Raw genomic sequence first — 14773 nt, 5'->3', positions numbered from 1 at the left:
ATTTGGATTTGTGTTACTTTTTATATGATTTGCAAACATTTGTTGTAACACTATTTGTCTGAATCCATTTGTTACTGTTTAAATTTGTTGAAATTTTAACAACAAAAATTGTAATACGCAACTAATTATCAATATAAATATAATCACAAATAGACCCAATAAGATTTGAACTAGAAATCTATCTTCATATGAATTACTTTGTACAATCTGAAACTTCAAATTTGTCTGTTTTTGGCAAGAAGTGCATGCCAGTGGCAGAATGCTGTAAGCGCACTCACTCTGGCTCTGAGGTAACTATACTTCATCTGGTGACCGAAAAGTTGTATGTGTCATTAAGGACCTTTTTTCGCTGAGAACATGCTGCATATTATATAATTCACTTATCGAATAACAACTGAAAAAAAAACAAAACTCAACTAATTATTAATACAAATCTATTCACATACGGACAAAATTAAAATTAAATTACAAATATTTATAATCAATGTTTGACAGAAATGTGCCTTTTCTATCACAAGAAATCACAAAGGATTTTGTGCTTAGACTCTGCGTCCGAGATTGAGGAAATGTCAAAGTGTTAGATGTGGCTTCTACAAATTAATATTAATTATAGTCTTTGTAACTCGGATGATGAAGCATGCTCATGTAATTGGTGGAGCTCTGAGTAAAAGCACTGGAGACCCAGATTTGATTCCTTCCCGTGGGCGTTCTACAGGAATGCAAAATTCCGGATTCTTTCACAGAAAAATTTAGTCGTTTGACATTTTGAGATCAATCAAAGTTTTTCCCGCAGATTTATTGAAATTAAATACGATATGCCATCATGGACACTATCAGTGTCATTATTGATTAATTCAATGCTATTGTTCTTAATTTCAATCTTAGTCCTTATATACTCCATTTAATGTTTAGCATTCAGTCACTCGTAAACATTTATTTCTATTGTCGCATTTACATTATTACCTAAATAATATGTTCAATGGTCCCTTGGTGTGCTTTTGGAAATTATAAGGAAAATAGCCGACAGGCAGTCATCCAGATTGATGTGGACTGTTGAAGTGTTTGTTATCACTACCCTTTAAGTGTTGACGGTAAATTTTTATATCATGCCTTCCATTGGTGTTCTTAGTAGTTGTGTTCAATATTTCAATATTCAATATTTGGAGAAAAAAAAAGACAAATATCTTACTTTAACTCTAAAATTTGAATATTGCTATTCATTTTTTAACACATAAGGAATAGATCATTAGCAAATATTGTTTGTAATACAAAAGCAAATGGTTTACAGGTCACTCAGTGGCCATTTTGATTTTAAGTCTTGAAAAGTACTAAACGGAACCTTCTTGATCTGTCAGGCTCCGCTTGGTCCATATATGTGTGTATTAGATTTTAGGATGGATGAGACGGACGGAAAAAATGGAATATGAGAATGATGTATAGTCATCCTTTTCAAACATCGTCGTGAACCATGCACTGTGGACTCTCTTCTTTTGATTGAAAATATTCTTTAATCTCTGTTGTCATTTAGCTGAAAATCATGGAGATGTCAATGAAGGAAATGAAGGAAGTTTTTTTTCTGACCCAATGATTTTAGTTCAATGCTTGTTGTAAATCTTTCATGACTTCAGCAATTAACCATTTTTTCTTCACGACTACTGCTGTTGTGTGATATCATTTCCTTGTGTGCATTTCGTTTTTGTACAAGCCTTTGAGATTGCATGTAGCCGGCAGTACGTACTGTTGACATTAAGTCCCCAAGGGTTGTCATAATCTGTCTGTATTATTATAATTCCTTAAATACTTTATATAAATTAGAATTTCTTTAACAGTTAATATATAGTTTTTAGTCGTCTCCAATCCCGTGGCGCCACTGACAAGTCCTACAAGTACAAATCAACTGTAAAGTGCTGTTGATTTTTCTCATTTGGCTTGACTATGAATACAGTTACAAAAGCGCGATTTTCCTTTGTCTGTGTACATTTTTCATAGTGAGATGATCGTAAATCCCTACTAAAGAAATAAAACACATATTTATCAGTTTAGAGCAGCAGCATATCAGTAAAATGATACTGATATCACCTTCTTTTTTTCAAATAGTTCTTTTAGGTTTCATAATTGTAATATCTGAAGTGACAAATACGACCTTCTTGTTTTAAACCTTATGCAGATTTGTCCTCTTAGTTGTGAAAAACTAATGGACAATACACATACGTCAATAATTAATTGAAATAATTTTCTTGTTTCCGAATAAAAATATAAATAGCTATTCAAGACGTAGAAGCCTTATACGTGTTTTGCGGGGCCAAGGGCGATTGTTTCAAAAGAGGCTTGAAATGTATATTTGCTTGTGTTCGTAAAAAGTTGAAAACATGCTCCCTTGCCTCATCAACTCCCAGATTTATAAGCTAAACGTTCCACAACTTGGTATTTTCCATACTAACTATATTACAGGAGGTGCTTACCTTTTCCCTTTGGAAATCCTTAAAACAGCTTTTGTAAAAATGAAGCCAGGTGGTGGGTGATCAACAGGTACTGAGAGGAAAAGGAAACGCAATTAGGAATTTCCAGGTCAACTACGAGAAATAGAAAAGGGTTTTAGAATGTAATTATGGAGTAACTAGAAGATAGTTGACCACTTTGTCATTTACGAGAATTCCATTTGTGTACGTTAAGTAAACCTTTCAAATTTGACGTTGATTCAAGAGTACCCTACTCAAAATGAAGTCCGTTCTGGACCCAGCAATATCGTGTGTGACCCCCATAAATGTTCTATATGAGAGAGGTCACGGCTGTATGGGGGCCTGTCTGGGATGGGGACATTGTTTGCTGCGAGATAACTACGGCAAACCCTCGCTACATGCGGCTGGGCGTTCTCCTGCCGAAACGTCAGTTGAGGCTGCTGTACTAGAGGAACAACATGCGGCGCTAGGACGGCCGTGAGATATCCTTGAATAACGACCAGAGGAGTCTTGATACCATGAGCAATCCCTCCCCATACCATGACCGATCCTCCTCCAAAGCGGTCATTCTCTACCACGCAAGCATCTGTATAGTGCTCGTGGGTACGTCTATAGACACTCATTAAGCTGTGGTCCAATATATGGCCACCGCGGTCTTAGACCGAAGGCACACAGTCGAGTACGCACAGTCTTTGGATCAAATGGAACATGATTACCCCCAATTGTGTCCTTTGCTGTTTCCGTTGCCGTCAGAAAGCGATTGCGTAGGTGCGAAAGTCGCATTGCCCTATCCTGCCGACGCGTCGTCACACGAGGGCGACTGCTTCGGGGACGGTCTGCAACCTTTCCGGTGGCATGTAGTCTTTGGATGAGACGGCAAATGTTCGATGGTTGGACTCCAAATTGATTTTGCAGGGTACCTTGCATAAGAAGTGCAATGGCACGACCCCTGTCAACTTCGGACAGTCGTGGCATTTTTTATGGTGAACTGTTTATGGTTAAAATGTGGGAAATCAAGACGGATATGTCTGAAGATTCGCACACACAGATTTTGAACCAATCCTTTATACTGGGTTCGAGATATCGTGCTTTTGTCTCTTATTCTTTTGTACAAGCGGCGTGCGCAGTTTAGTTATGCATCAATGATTTTAATAAGGTACCATAGGGACCTAACTCAAATGCACACATTTGTCAAGTTTCAAGGGTGTACGTCAAGGATTTAATTTATAATATTAACTTTCTGCTAATTGCGTTTCTTTTTGCTCTCAGTATATTTACATATATATGGAAATATATAGCATGCTCTAACAGTTTACAGGGTCACACCGTTGATTGATGTATTGTTACAAGGTAAGATATATGTGTAGGCTGTCAAGTGTTTTTATGTCATCTGGTGACACATATTCATCGTTCGGCAGTTTGCGTAAACTTCCTTTGGTAAAAAATGATAACTTGAGTAAATATGCACGGATTTTGATAAAACTTATCCCCTGGGACACAATCTATCCTTATTTACTTTTTGCCCTTTGCAATGTTATTTCCATTTGACCTTGTGAACACGACAACTTTAGTAAATATACATCATTTAATCAACTTGGTATGCAACCTAATATCAATAAGTTGTCAACTGATTTTGACAATGGGACAGATTCGGTTGTAACTTACAAAGTAATGACTTGTTGCATTATTGTATCGTTGATCCAGCAAAAAGGTTTCGATGAAGTTTCGTACCGGATGAGGTCGACAATACCGATTCTATTATTGTAATTTATAGAGTTATTGCGCTTTCCAGTTTCATTATCGTTTTACCTGGTGAACAGGATAATTTCAGAAATTAAGAATATTAGGATTTTTGACAAATTCGACTGATCTGATCAAAATTTACAGAGGTATGATCCTTTGTAGAATTTTTTAAAATATCGATGTTTAGAAAAAAATAGTTTGAGTAAATACAAACAAACTTATGTGAAGCTATGTACGCAAGTTAAGATATCAGTTGGGTTCGGTATAAGGACCAATTCATTTGTACTTTTATTACTATTCTACATGAGAACTTATGTATGTATGATTATATTTCAATGGAACTTATTATGCCGCCCTGCATCATTAAAATCTCGGAACCGATTAGATGTAACGTGCAGTGTTATAACTCCTTGTAGTTTAAGTTTGGTTGGGATTAAACAAGAGAGGCACTAAATCAATTAAATAGCCCAGAAAAAGATTTCTAGTTACAAGTGCTTTTGCTGATGGACAGGATATTGGCACTGTATGTTTCAACTCATTTAAAATGACATAACCGTGGTGTCTGTTCCCCTGCCAGTATTTTGTTTTTGTTTTAGACCATCTCACTGAAAAGTATCGGAAACCTTATATCGAAATTCAACTGATTAACGTCTCAGTTACCTTTTCAAATCAAAGGAAGTCACGAATTACATTTTTGGGATATCATTTATGTTATCAAAACTGGAATCTTCCTTTGCATGAGGAAAGGAAGCAGAACTATTTACTATGTCAAAAACGAGTGTCCCAAAAAGTCTTCTTTTCTTTAATACGAGCATTAGACAAACCAGCTTTACTGATGTGTATTAGTCATGAACACTAAGGTTATCATCGATATTCGCATTGTTTGACAATCAAAATGCCATCCCGCATGAAATCACAACATGATGAATAAGAAGTTAATCTTGATAGGTCTATTACAATTTCAACAGAATCTTAACATGGAAGATTTAAATAACTGTCTCTAACTACTTCATACATGAAATCGATTAATGTCTTTGACCCATTATTTTGCCTCATCTGTATCAAAGGATCCATTTATATCAGAACAACTGAGAAAAACGCAAAAGTTAGACCTCTAGCTTAGAAACAGAAAAATCGTTATCAGATCCTCACCAACACGACACGTTGAATGTAAGATGAGCCATGTCTTTGTTTGAAAACTTTATGCCACGAAAGATAATTGTGTTCTTCTAAAGTAGGATGTGGAGCAACTTAAGACAGTATCATTTAGCACATATCAAATGTCATTGGCAGCAGGTGGCTATAATGATAAGGGATCACTTCAGTACGATGGTGACTATGAGATATGAATTTATCAACACTCTCTAAACATAATGCTTTGAGGGGTCCGCTCTGACATGATAAACTACAATGCATCGATAAAACACGATAGCTCTGATACTATCAATGCCACAAAGGATAATTATTTCTGTCACTGTCAATTGGACAGAGAGCCATGAGTGTTTATAGCCAGTAACTCGTACTATTTATGGTACCACAAACACTTGGTACCACAAGCACCCTAAAGTCTACCGATTCAAATAACGAAATAAAGGATGTGTGAATCTGGCGGTTCATTACATGATGTAATATAGACCAACTGTACAGCATTCTGAGTATGATGAATGACCTCAGTCATATGCATTTTTTTTTTTTTTTTGTAAGCTAAGTTCACATTTTTTCTATTACGGAATATTGACTTTATTGACTATGTCTGTGTAAGCCTCCTTGTGATCATGCATAACTTGCTACAACGCTGAAACATAAAAGAGAATGGAATACACACAAACGTAGACATTGATATCTTAATGTAAAGAGAATATTCAATTAAAGGAATAGAGAGTAGAGAATGGTAAAGAGAATGGAATAGAAAGGTAGAGAATGGTTAAGAGAATGGAATAGAAAGGTAGAGAATGGTAGAGAATGGTAAAGAGAATGGAATAGAAAGGTTGAGAATGGTAAAGAGAATGGAATAGAATGGTAGAGAATGGTAGAGAGAATGGAATAGAAAGGTAGAGAATGGTAAAGAGAATGGAATAGAAAGGTTGAGAATGGTAAAGAGAATGGAATAGAATGGTAGAGAATGGTAGAGAATGATAAAGAGAATGGAATAGAAAGGTAGAGAATGGTAAAGAGAATGGAATAGAAAGGTAGAGAATGGTAAAGAGAATGGAATAGAAAGGTAGAGAATGGTAAAGAGATTGGAATAGAAAGGTAGAGAATGGTAGAGCGAATGGAAATGAGAATGAAATAGAAAGGTAGAGAATGGTATAGCAATGGTATAGACAATGGAATAGAATGGTAGAGAATGGTATTGAGAATGGAATAGAATGGTAGAGAAAGGTAAAGAGAATGGAATAGAAAGGTAGGGAATGGTAAAGAGAATGGAATAGAAAGGTAGAGAATGGTAAAGAGAATGGAATAGAAAGGTAGAGAATGGTATAGCAATGGTATAGACAATGGAATAGAATGGTAGAGAATGGTAGAGAATGGTAAAGAGAATGGAATAGAATGGTAGAGAATGGTAAAGAGAATGGTAAAGAGAATGGTAGAGAATGGTAGAGAATGGTAATGACAATGGAATAAAAAAGGTAGAGAATGGTAAAGAGAATGGAATAGAATGGTAGAGAATGGTATAGCAATGGTATAGACAATGGAATAGAATGGTAGAGAATGGTATAGCGAATGGTAAAGAGAATGGAATAGAAAGGTAGAGAATGGTATTGAGAATGGAATAGAATGGTAGAGAATGGTAAAGAGAATGGAATAGAATGGTAGAGAATGGTAAAGAGAATGGTAAAGAGAATGGTAGAGAATGGTAGAGAATGGTAAAGAGAATGGAATAAAAAAGGTAGAGAATGGTAAAGAGAATGGAATAGAATGGTAGAGAATGGTAAAGAGAATGGAATAGAAAGGTAGAGAATGGTAAAGAGAATGGAATAGAAAGGTAGAGAATGGTAGAGAATGGTAAAGAGAATGGAATAGAAAGGTTGAGAATGGTAAAGAGAATGGAATAGAAAGGTAGAGAATGGTAAAGAGAATGGAATAGAAAGGTAGAGAATGGTAAAGAGAATGGAATAGAAAGGTTGAGAATGGTAAAGAGAATGGAATAGAAAGGTTGAGAATGGTAAAGAGAATGGAATAGAAAGGTAGAGAATGGTAAAGAGAATGGAATAGAAAGGTAGAGAATGGTATAGCAATGGTATAGACAATGGAATAGAGAATGGTAGAGAATGATAAAGAGAATGTAATAGAATGGTAGAGAATGGTAGAGAATGATAAAGAGAAAGGAATAGAATGGTAAAGAGAATGGAATAGAAAGGTAGAGAATGGTATAGCAATGGTATAGACAATGGAATAGAAAGGTAGAGAATGGTATAGCAATGGTATAGACAATGGAATAGAAAGGTAGAGAATGGTAAAGAGAATGGAATAGAATGGAATAGAAAGGTAGAGAATGGTAGAGAATGGAATAGAAAGGTAGAGAATGGTAAAGAGAATGGAATAGAAAGGTAGAGAGTGGTAAAGAGAATGGAATAGAATGGTAGAGAATGGTAAAGAGAATGGAATAGAATGGTAGAGAATGGTAGAGAATGGTAAAGAGAATGGAATAGAATGGTAGAGAATGGTAAAGAGAATGGTAGAGAATGGTAGAGAATGGTAAAGAGAATGGAATAGAAAGGTAGAGAATGGTAAAGAGAATGGAATAGAATGGTAGAGAATGGTAAAGAGAATGGAATAGGATGGTAGAGAATGGTAAAGAGAATGGTAAAGAGAATGGTAGAGAATGGTAGAGAGAATGGAATAGAAAGGTAGAGAATGGTAAAGAGAATGGTAAAGAGAATGGTAAAGAGAGTGGTAAAGAGAATGGAATAGAATGGTAGAGAATGGTAAAGAGAATGGTAGAGAATGGTAAAGAGAGTGGTAAAGAGAATGGAATAGAAAGGTAGAGAGTGGTAAAGAGAATGGAATAGAATGGTAGAGAATGGTAAAGGGAATGAAATAGAAAGGTAGATAATGGTATAGCAATGGTATAGACAATGGAATAGAATGGTAAAGAGAATGGTAGATAATGGTAGAGAATGGTAGAGAATGGTAAAGAGAATGGAATAGAAAGGTAGAGAGTGGTAAAGAGAATGGAATAGAAAGGTAGAGAATGGTAAAGAGAATGGAATAGAAAGGTAGAGAATGGTATAGCAATGGTATAGACAATGGATTAGAATGGTAGAGAATGGTAAAGAGAATGGAATAGAAAGGTAGAGAATGGTAAAGAGAATGGTAAAGAAAGGTAGAGAATGGTAGAGCGAATGGTAAAGAGAATGGAATAGAATGGTAGAGAATGGTAAAGAGAATGGTAGAGAATGGTAGAGCGAATGATAAAAAGAATGGAATAGAATGGTAGAGAATGGTAAAGTGAATGGTAAAGAAAGGTAGAGAATGGTAAAGAGAATGGAATAGAATGGTAGAAAATGGTAAAGAGAATGGTAGAGAATGGTATAGCGAATGGTAAAGAGAATGGAATAGAAAGGTAGAGAGTGGTATAGCAATGGTATAGACAATGGAATAGAATGGTAGAGAATGGTATAGCAATGGTAAAGAGAATGGAGAAATGGAATATAAAGAGAATGGAATAGAAAGGTAGAGAATGGTATAGCAATGGTATAGACAATGGAATAGAATGGTAGAGAATGGTATAGCAATGGTATAGACAATGGAATAGAATGGTAGAGAATGGTAAAGAGAACGGAATAAAAAGGTAGAGAGTGGTAAAGAGAATGGAATTGAATGGTAGAGAATGGTAGAGCGAATGGTAAAGAGAAGGATATAAAGAATGGAAGAGAATGATAGAGAATGGTATTGAGAAGGATATAGAGAATTATATAAAGAATGATGTAGAAAATTATATAGAGAATCAGAATTACTACTATTGATTTGACAATACAACAATCTACATTAATTTTTGGCTAAATTTAACACAATTGGTTAATTGAAATATTCCTGACATTCCCTTATGATGAAGCAATTTATCTCAAAACATTGATATTTACCCGAAAAGCTAGACACAATTTATGCGGGAAAAGCCGATGATTTAGAGGAACTGGTAATCTATTGTAATAAATATACAAGAGGATACGAGATTATTATGATACGAATAAGGCTTGACTGAGTTTACAAATTTGAAAATTATGGAAATGAATTAAAGCATGAATCACAAAATATATTGTCATAAATATACTAAGATACTAGTCTCTCGTGTTATCAAACTGATAATAATTATTGGTTTATGGACATTTATCAATGTATTACTTTCTCTATTGTAATATTAATCTCCAAATATTATGTAATCAATAAACAGCAAAGCAAACACTGAGCAAACGTTTACACAAATATAACGGTGCATTAATACGCTATATCGGGATGAGATAGTTGAAACTTCAGAAATTGCTCGGCTATAGATACCGTATATGCCTCCAAATCACCATGAAAGGATATTTAGTAGCAATATAGTGGTGTTATGAAGTGAGGCAGCTGCCTAATTACTCCCATTAGTAATTTCCTGTCACGAGGAATATTATATAGTGCCAAAATAGAAACGTAAAGCAGGAAGAACTATTTTCCTTTCAAAAGCAATTAATTAACCATCAATGAAGTTGGGTTATATAATTATATAAATGCAGTGGAATATGTTGTGATAATTATAAATATTAGTGTCAGAATCGTACGTTATGTAAAAGGTTCAAAGAAACCGACTGAAACGACATTGTCAATATCATCAGTTTCTCCATGAGAGCAGCATCACCGTGGAGGTTGAAGATGTCTTTAAAACAACTGTTTTCAACAGCAAGTTCGTAACAAATATTTGATTAAGTAGAAATACCTTGTCCATTCAAACTATGATACTTGCAGTTATTGATATGATTCGGAATTTGCCCACGCGACTAATACAACTATCGAAGATGGCGGTAGTCACAGTCCGTGATCCGCTGCGATCAGCACTTTAGCTAATCGTGTATCCACTATCATGGTGTTCGTGAAAAATGTCATCTCTGTTACAAAATTTCGAACATGTTTCTTCTCAGCCTCTCAGCAAACCGCTGATCGCTCCAAAGTCGCACTCGACTAACCCAGCTTGTGGAGTTCAACATGTTATAGCTCGGTTTGATTTTTATTACTAAAAACCTGGAATCCCCTGAAGTATTTGAAAATTTTGACATTTCTTGTCATCAATTAACCAGATAAAGAGTGTCATTATCACGGGACAGCTATTATTATATATAGTCATTTCGAATATGCATTTAAAACTTATGGCTTGAGGCTTTAACAATATGCACACCAGTCAACAAGATCTTTGATAGGTCAATATCAGCGTCTAACGTTTTGCTTGCCAATAACATCGCCATCACTTGTATCATCAGAGCAGTTAAAATATGATAACTACTTCCGAGTTGTAAATGAACCATATGTAACGGCAGATTCATCTCTTTGATTTTGACATCGTTACCAAATATGTATTCCAGCCATCTTTTGTTTTTTGATCAACATCAAAGTCATCTTAACATTAGTACCTGAGAATACTACCAAATGCCCCAGCAGGACACTCAACGCGGTCACATTATATTGATAAGGGAAAAAGTCATTGCATAACTATAATGCAAGGCATTAAGCAGGACCAAGACCTGCCATTTGTTTTGACTGTAGTATGTCAGAGCCAGGGAACAAAGCTCAAAGCAAATCTACCGCCGCAAGGCAAGGGCAAAGGAAAAATAAGGAAACAAGATGAAAAAGAATATATCCAAAATTTAAATAATACAATGCAGATATGCTTTCATCTTGCATGTGCTTTTCTTCTCCGTTATTTCAGATAGTCAAGTGTGATTCAACTTTTGTGATGTGCCAGTTTCTGCAAAATACCAGTGCACACAGTATATGCTGTAAGAACCTTGTATGCCTGGTGCTGCAAGAATTAACAACTTAATCCATCCATTTGTTCATCGTAACTCATAAAAATTTCATTAAGTTGAACTCATTTACAGTTTAACGAGTTTTCATATAAAATATCAGACGAGCTACAAGAATGAACGTGTATGTAATAATAGGTGTGTTCTTCATGACCGACATAGGATACCAATGAGTTCGTTATACTGAAAAAATGGAGGACCGGGAGATTGGGATCTCAAATTACAGATCGGGAAATTTTCGTGCAACTTTATTTCGTTGTTTATTTCTTTTTATCATTTGATTTTTCCTCTGTCGCCTCCTATGCACTGAAATTTAGGCCCATAGCATCAGTAACGAGGGCTTAAATGACGAATCACGCGTGAAATGCAGTTTTATTATTTGCTGTATCAAACTCTAAATGTGTATAAAAAGGTGCTATCCACTTGTGTGTTTTGTACAATTTTAAAGACATCACCATTATTTGCCCTGTTTAACATCCGAGAATACAGAATAGAATTTATGGTACGAATTTAAGAGCGACAAAGCCATAGATATTGCGCCATAAACCGACCATCCTATACCCTTAAAAATAAATGAAAGTCTCATTTCCAAAAGTAAATGAGAAGACTGAGCGAGAAACGAAAACAGAATCTCTCACATCAGTGTCATGCAGTAAAAGTAAAGCGGAGTTAAAATGGAGTCCTCCCATGCCCGGAGACGAACTTGACGGTAAGATTTAGAGTTGCATCAAACCCTTCCGATGTAATGGCACTGTCATTAACTAGGATACCTGATCGAGGATATACATTGTATTTTCTGCCTTGTCACAAAAGACAGATTATTGCATTTTGCCTGATCTCTTGAGGGCGAGTGTCAATTATGGGCAAAAAACATACATATATATGTCGAGAAAGACAAGGCGATGGCAATTATAAACATTTAAAATATCTATACCTTAGATAGCAAAACTGCAGTGAAATGCCCTAAAAACGATACCATGAGGAATCATCTATTTCAAGATTCTTTTAGAACTAATTATGTAAAAGCCTCCATATTCTATTTATCGTCAAGCCGGCGACTTGCTCAAAACGCATACAAGATATCGTTAGTTTAAAACCAATCCGTGAAATCAAAAGAACACAAATCAACAGTACTACCATATCAAGATGGATGTCGTTTCAATGGTGTATAGAAATCGCATATATATATATATATATATATTATATATATCCCATGTGCACTTGGCGTTTTCTTTCTAGTTGTTGCTAAGATCCCCAAGATATGATTCATTACCTTAATAAGGACAATGTTTGTTACGGTCCCTCATGGCACCACGGGAACTGAGAGGTGACAGTTGATATGACAGAAGAAAATTGTCCACCTACATCCCAGCACTCTAGGTGTGCCTTTGGCGGTGGAACGGTTCTTTTTTTCTTGCTTCCATGGGGACAGATGATACAAATATCACGCTTTCCAGAGCATGGCAACACATTTGTTCAAGAACTTCCCGACTCTTACAATATAGAAGCTCTTTGATGGACTTTTCATTTTGGATATTTTTTTCTGTTGAATTGTCAAAATGATCATTTATCATTTGCAAAGATTTCCAGTTTTATAAGTAACCTTATGTATCCCATAATGAATCGTATAATAAAAGGTTGCTGATTATGCAATTAATTCATTTTCTTATTTTTAAATAATGCTAGACCATTTAAAAACATTAACAGTAAAGGCTGATCTACATAAAAATATCAGTACCAGTGGAGGAATGAAGTTGATACCTGTTAAAGTAATGTCAGCATATGTAGGATTGTTTCTCTCTCTTTAAGACACCATCATGTTGCGCTTTACGTTTTACTTTGTATCTTGTTTCAACCACACAATAATAGCGCATTGATAAAGTAATAACAGACTAAATCTAGACTACGTATATTTGAGCAGAAAATTAAAGGATAATTTGCGTGAAATTAATTGTCATTTTTCTGTAAGAAGAATATTTTGATACTCATTTTCAGAGTAATTAACATTTTTTTAATAAAGTTGGCGTCCAGAAATGGTTCCAGATTTATTATCGGCATTCCGCTATCTCCAAGGTCAGAAACCTTTGATCACGGCCTATTGGGTTCAGCTTTCAATCCTCTAAGTGTGTTTATTATCAGTGCGTTTATCTAATGGGATGTCTCCTATTTAAATTTCTTAATTAATTACTGATAATATTGATTTAATTACCAATGCCCTATATTAAAAGCAGTATATCTTGTCTTTCGTATTTGCAAGTGTCATTTTTTTAAATTTTCGTTATCGACTCTCTTCAAAGTCTCTCATTGATACCCACGAAAAACGAAAAACTCTTTTTACTGATGTTTTGGAAAGTTTAAAATATGACTTTTATGTTTCCATAGTCCTCAATTTCAATTATTGCTTCTGTTTTGTTAGTTTATGATATCTCCTAAGGATATTTCATAGATTCCTTTTAAGTTATAGATTATGCAATCAATTTATTTTATTTTTTAATGCTACGCGATCTCAAAACCATTGACAGTAAAGGCTGATCTACTTCAAATTATCAGTACCAGTGGTGGAATGAAGTTGATACCTGTTAAAGTAATGTCAGCATACATAGGATTGATTCTCTCTCTTTAAGACACCAGCATGTTGCGCTTTACGTTTTACTTTGTATCTTGTTTCACCCACACAACAATAGCGCATTGATAAAGTAATAACAGACTAAATCTAGACTACGTATATTTGAGCAGAAAATTAAAGGATACTTTGCGTGAAATTAATTGTCATTTTTCTGTAAGAAGAATATTTGAATACTCAGTTACAGAGTAATTAACATCGTTTTAATAAAGTTGCCGTCCAGAAATGGTACCAGATTATTATCGCCATTCCGCTATCTCCAAGGTCAGAAACCTTTGATCGCGGCCTATTGGGTTCAGCTTTCAATACTCAAAGTGTGATTATATCAGTGCGTTTATCTATTGGGATGTCTCCTATTTAAATTTCTTAACTAATTACTGATAATATTGATTTAAGTATCGATGCCTTACTATTAAAAGCAGATTTTTTGTCTTTCGTATTTGTCATTTTTTTTTAAATTGTCGGTTTCGTCTCTCTCTCCAAAATCTCTTTTTGATACTCATGAAAAAAGTCTTTTTACTGACGTTTAGGTAAAATTAAAATATGGCTTTTTATGTTTCTATAGTCCTCAATATATTGCTTCCGTTTTGTTAGTTTATGGTGAAGTCTATTTCATATATTACACTTCTTATGGTATTTTCTGTTCGATTTATTAGCTTAGTGTTATATAGCTTTTACCTCAAGTTTGCTGGAGCTAGAACTTGGAGGGTTTTGCTTGTATAGCCTAAGCAAGTGGTTTAGCTTATATTATATAGATAAACAGGGCTATCTGGCACCCTCGTCGATGTGATCTTTTAACATCAAAATGTTATGACGTTATGTCATTAATTCGGAAACGTCTTTGTATTTTCGTAGCAATTTTATTCACTCACTTTAATAAATGTCAACTGGTATACCGTCCTGTGTTGTTTTGAGAGCTTTCATTGCTTTTTCTATTCATTTCTTCTGAA

This window comes from Ylistrum balloti, unplaced genomic scaffold, assembly GCF_031769215.1.
Source record: "Ylistrum balloti isolate Yb309-2 unplaced genomic scaffold, AGI_CSIRO_Ybal_v1 Utg369760, whole genome shotgun sequence".
Lineage (NCBI taxonomy): Eukaryota > Metazoa > Mollusca > Bivalvia > Pectinida > Pectinidae > Ylistrum > Ylistrum balloti.
The sequence above is the reverse complement of the archived record's forward strand: the minus strand, read 5'-3'. Positions refer to the sequence as shown.